Raw genomic sequence first — 5,823 nt, forward strand, 5'->3', positions numbered from 1 at the left:
TGATTAAAATTATCCTTAATTGTTGTTATTGCTGTTATTATTGTTATTCTTCTTGTTATTGCTACTACTACTACTACCACTATTATTATTATTATTATTATTATTATTATTATTATTATTATTATGACTACAGAGAGTGGATTCTGGGTGATGTGGGGCAGAACACAAAGGGGCTTGGGGGACACAAGATGGGTTTAGGAACTTTAGGCTGGGTTTATCTTTGGGCCAGACAAAAAATTCTGCAGGCTGCAGAGATGGAATTCTGTGGGGACTTCCCACTGGAAAAAGTAGATTTATTGGGGGGCACAGTGCTGTAAAAACTGGTTTATTGGGGAGTGCCTGGCTGGGACAGTGGAGTTTTGGGAGACTCCAGCTGTGCTGGATACACAAATCTTGTGGGGGCCCCTGAGATGGGAAATGGAAAATGCTGCTGAAATGAATCTTTTTGGGGATCCCAAGTCTCCAAAATGGGTTTTTTAGGGATCTCAGGCTGCAAACTGAGTCTTCTGGGGAGCCCCACGATGCCAAAACCAGAGGGTTTGTGGGGGACCCTGAGGTGCAGAAATGGGTCAAATGCTGCCAAAATGAACCTTTTGGGGGGATCCCAAAGCTGCAGAGAGTCTTTGGGGCGACCTCAAGAGTGAAAACTGGAACTCTTGGGGGACCCCACTGTGCAAAAATGGGTTTTTTGAGGGGAGATACCAAAGCTGTAAAATTAGGTCTTGTTGGGGACCCTGTGCTGGAAAAAGAAGGTTTTTTGGGAGCTCCAGGAGTGCAGAAAGGGCCTTTTTGGGGACCCCGTAGTCCAAATCCTTTTGGCAGGGATCTCCCGCTGTAAAAATGGGTTTTTTAGGCATCCCAGGAGTGCAAAGTTGGTGTTTTGGGGGACCCCAGTAGCACAGGGAATCCCCCAGTGGTGGATTCTGAGCTGCAGAACTTGGAGGGGAATCCCAGTGCTCCAAAGATTGCACTTCTGTGGGACCTCCCAAATCCCAAAAATGGGTTCACTGGGGCACCCTGCCCTGCAACCCCCCCCAAGTTCACAATTTCACAAGTTTAACTCAGGGGAGGAAACCCCTAAATTCCACTTTTGGGGATCACACAGGTTTTGGGGCTCAACCTGCCCTGACAGAACCTTTCTGCTGCAAACAGATTTTTGCTGCTTTTCCACAGGTTTTGCTGTGGTTGGAGGGCAGGGCTCAAGGAATTAGAAGATTATCCAGGGAAATCTCAGCCCTGAGCCCCCGGGGCTGCTGCCAGCTCCATCATTTCCCAAAACCCAGCTTTGGGAAGGGTAATGTCTGTCTGGGTCCAGGGGCCATGCCCACGTGAGACAGGGTGGGATTCCACCCAGGATCTGGGACCCTCCAACATGCAAATTTGGAGGGATTTTCTCAAACTTGGGGGGTTTTGTGGCAATGTGGGACCAATTTTGGGAACCAGGAACTCCCTGGTGCAAACACTGAGCCCCGTCTCGGGAATTTGGGGTGTCTTTCCTTGAATTTGAGGGGCTTTTTGCAAACCTGGGGCCCTATTTTGGGAATGCCTTTTAGGGTATCTGGAATCCTTTTTTAGAGAACCTTTTGAATTTTGTTAAAGTTTTGGGGCCCTTTTAGTGAATCAGGACTCTTTTTTTAAACTTGGGCCCCTTTTTAGGGGATTTGGTGTACCTTTGAGGGAACCTGAGATGTCTTTTTTCAGCCCCATTTTTGGAACCTTTGGACCTTTTCTCACATTTGGGGAGGAGGATTGTGAATCAGGACTCGTTTTGTTAAACTCAGGGTTAATTTCCTTAAACCTGGGACCCCTCTTTGAGACCCTTGGACCCCTTTTAGGGAACCTGGGGTGGTTTTTTGCAACTCTGGAACCTCGTTGACCAAATCAAAACCACTTTTTTCAACACTAGTGCTTCGTTTTGTGAACTTGCATCACCTTTTCTCAAACCTGAGAAGGTTTTTTTATCAATGGGGGCGCCTTTCATGAAACCTGGGAGCTTTTCTTAAACTTGGGATCCCTTTTTGCAAATCTGGGAATTTGTTTTTCAAGTCTAGAGGCCCTTTTTGCAACCCTGGTGCTCATTTCTGCAAATCAGAGTCTGCTTTTTGCAAACCTTGAACCCATTTTTGGGAACCTGGGGACGGTTCTTAAATTTGGAGGATCTTTTTGGAAACCAGGACTCCTCTTTTTTAACCTGGGGGCTTTTTCTTGTGCCTGAGATCCCGATTTGCAGACCTGGGACCTAATTTTTGGAATCTGAGCTGCCTTTTCTTAAATCTGGGGTGACTTTTTACAAGTCTGGGACCCCCTTTTGCAAACCTGAGACCTCCTTTAGCAAATTTACCACCCCACTGTATAAACTTTTCCAAAACATTCTGCCTCCTGCGTCCAAGCATGAAAAGAGGTCCTTGGTCATAAAAGAAAGAGGGTTTGGGGGCATCTGGACAGATAAAATAGGGGTGAATTTGTGTTTAATGCTTCGCCTAAACTGAAAAGGCTGCATCCTCTCATGATTCCTCTCTAGAAGCTCCAATTTACCTTGGAAAATGAAAATTTGAACGGATTTTTAGCATTCAGTCCTGTTCCTCAGGACTCTTTCTCATATTTGGGTGGATTTTTAGTATTTGCTCCCATTCCCGGACACGCTTTCTGATTTCCAGGCAGGAACAAACACTAATTTCCCCTCAAACCCCTTAAAACCAAGCCTAAAAGCTGCAGGAGGCTGATGAGGGCAGTGCTGGGGATTGAGATTCCCATAAACCTGGCCGTGGGATTTGGGGGCACGTGCCCCCGCAGGAAATATTTTCAGGCATCTATAGTTTAATTTCACTGTTTAATTAATAATGGGGCTATTCTTTGTTAGGAGCTGCTGGGGGATTATGCTGGAGGCAGCTGAGCTTGAGGCTGGATTCCCCTTTTCCAAGTCAGCTCCTTTGCTGGGAAAAGGGGTTGTAAATTTATATATTTATATTTTATATAAATATATCTATAACACTCCCTCCCTCTCTCTCTGTACAATTATATAAAAATATTAATCTATAAATTCTAATTTATGCATTGCATATTATATATCTTTCTATAATTGTATTAATATAGAAATTAATATATATAAAGAAAAATATATTTTTATCTAGAGATATTATATGCATAATATAATGCAATATAATATAATGCAATATAATATAATGCAATATAATATAATGCAATATAATGCAATATAATGCAATATAATGCAATATAATGCAATATAATGCAATATAATGCAATATAATATAATATAATATAATATAATATAATATAATATAATATGCATAATATAATGCAATCCCTGGGATAGCTCAGCCTGGGGGACTTAAACCTTCCCTCCCCAAGACTACAAAAACCATAAATACCCCAAAACCCCGTTTTTTTCTTCATTTGAAATATCAGGGTGAACTCTGTCCATTGGGCATCTTCCCCCACCCCTGTTCCTGATGCTGGGGTGTTAATCCACACTGAATCGCCTCAGAAAACAGAGAACAGAAAATTCTGCCGGGAAGGGTTTAGGAGGAAAAACCCCTGAACATGTTTCCATGGATTTTCATGCCAAGCCGGATGGAGAAGCAGGTTCTGGGTGTCACTCTGACCTATATAGAGGCTGGACGTGCCATAGGATGGAAATGGGGGTTTATTTACATTGAATTTCTGCTGCTGGTGCAGAGGGCTGGAAAATCCAACGTGACAGCTTGTCCAGCGTCTTGGCCTCTTTCCGACCTGTTGAGCCAAAACAATTCCCTGGGTTTTTGTTCGAGGCTACCCCAGTTTTAAAACTCCAAGAAGGGAAGGAGCCTTAATAGGAGGGAATCTGGGGATCTCCAGGGCTTGTGCTGCCACATGGTCTGGAAATTGTGTTTTGGAGTGTGGAATTGAGATAAATTTGGGTTTTCCTGGAATAAAATCCCAGACTGGTTTGGACTGGGAGAGACCTTAAAGCCCAAACTGTTCCAGTCCCTGCCATGGGCAGGGCACCTTCTGCTGTCCCAGGAGCTCCAGCCTGGCCCTGGGCCCTGCCAGGAACAGGACACTTTCAGGCAGGATGGGCTCTGTCCCACTGGGAACACCCTCCTCTACCTCACCACACCCCAGGCAGCTCCCCCACACCTCCCAGCACGTGCTGTTTGGGAATCTTGGTGATCCTGCACTGGTCCTGCTCTGCTTCACCTGACCTGGGAGCATCCTGACTGGCCACAGAGTCCCAGGAGGGGACCCCAGCCCAAGGCCTGAATGTCTTCAATGGCCACGCTGTTGGCATCTTGCTCCTGAGATCTGCCACGTTCCTGGTCATGGGGCTGTGGCTTCCCCTGCTCAGAGGGACAGTCTGGCTGGTTCCCCACCTTTCCTCTCGTCCCTTTCCCCACACCAGCGTGGTCCATCCAACCTTGCATTACTCACCTCTTCAACTGGAGACAGCAGGAACTCCAGGATGACTCAAAAGGAAGCAAAAACACTTTCAAAGGATGGGAAAAGGAAGAAGCCAAGGGTAGATAAATAACCACAGGCCAGGAAAGAAAAGAGGGAGGATGTGACCCCATGGGATCCATGGTGGGAATAGGATCTCACCTGGGATCACATGTCCAGCCTGGGCAGCTCTGAGTGTGAGCTGGAGGTGAAGGTCCTGGGGAGGGCAGGGAGGAAGGTCCTGCAAGAGAAGCAGCAAGGCTGGGCTGCAGAAGAAGAGCCATAGAAAGGAGGAGCTAGAGCAAATGCTGAAGGTAAGGTGGAGCTGGGATGTCCATTCCTCTGGAACTGTGCACGTTCCTGGCTCTTGCCACGAGGAGGGTGGGGAGGCTTTGTGGCCCCGTGGGTTTAATACCAGCCAGAAAACAAAGGTGGAGGAGAAACCCAAGAGGCACCAGGTCAGCTCTGGGCAGAGGGAGGGAGAAGAGCTGATGCCAGAGGAGCCAAGGCAGCTCTTGGTCCCCACACCCACTGATAAAGCAACAAGGAGGGTTTGAGCTGGTGGAAGACTTTGTGTCAATGACCTCAAAGTGCCTCAAATCCATCTGGCTGGAGCTGCCCTGTCCCAGCTTTATCCCTGTTAGAGGAGACATGGGAGAACATCAGGGCATCATCCATGAGCCTCTCAGAGGGGAGACCCTAAAATTTTTGTTTATTTGGGGTCAGGTGCATGTGGGTAAAGTACGGGAGGTGACATCACACATTTTTGTCCCAAAATCACCAGAGATGCCCCAAAAGCAGTGTGGAATCAGACTAGAGGTAGCTCTGGGACTTGGTCACCCATTCCAAGGCTCAGGATTTGGTCAAAAGAAACCAATTTCCAGCTAATTTTGTCCTTAGGGTGCCGACCCCAGCCTGAGCACCCACAGGGAGCAGTTCACACCCCAAACCCTGTGACCGCCAGAGGTCAGATCTCCTCCCTGCCAGGCCAGGTGGTGTGGAGCCTGGCTCCCTCCCACGGTAAATAACCCTGAGCTCACCCTGCTGGTTTTCCCTTGCCAGCATTCCCAAGATTCAAGCCCATCCCTTCCAGTGGGCGTGGGACCATCCAAGGGCTTAACTGAAGAGAAATTCCCAGTAATGGGCAACTCCATCACATTGCAACATCATCAGAACCAATCTTGATGTGCAAAGATTTCAGAGGTGATCAAATTATGAATAGATGAATGTGGGGGTGGGGCTCTCCAGCATCATCCAAAATCAGGATGGCCAAGCAAATTCCTGGGGTACTTCAAATGATCCTCATTCATTGTAATCATCATCAAGATGATGATTACTCAAGAAAATTGAATTTTTTCAAATTTTGATGGTTTATTGAGGAAAACACCT

The sequence above is a fragment of the Oenanthe melanoleuca genome, chromosome 21, assembly GCF_029582105.1.
Source record: "Oenanthe melanoleuca isolate GR-GAL-2019-014 chromosome 21, OMel1.0, whole genome shotgun sequence".
NCBI lineage: Eukaryota > Metazoa > Chordata > Aves > Passeriformes > Muscicapidae > Oenanthe > Oenanthe melanoleuca.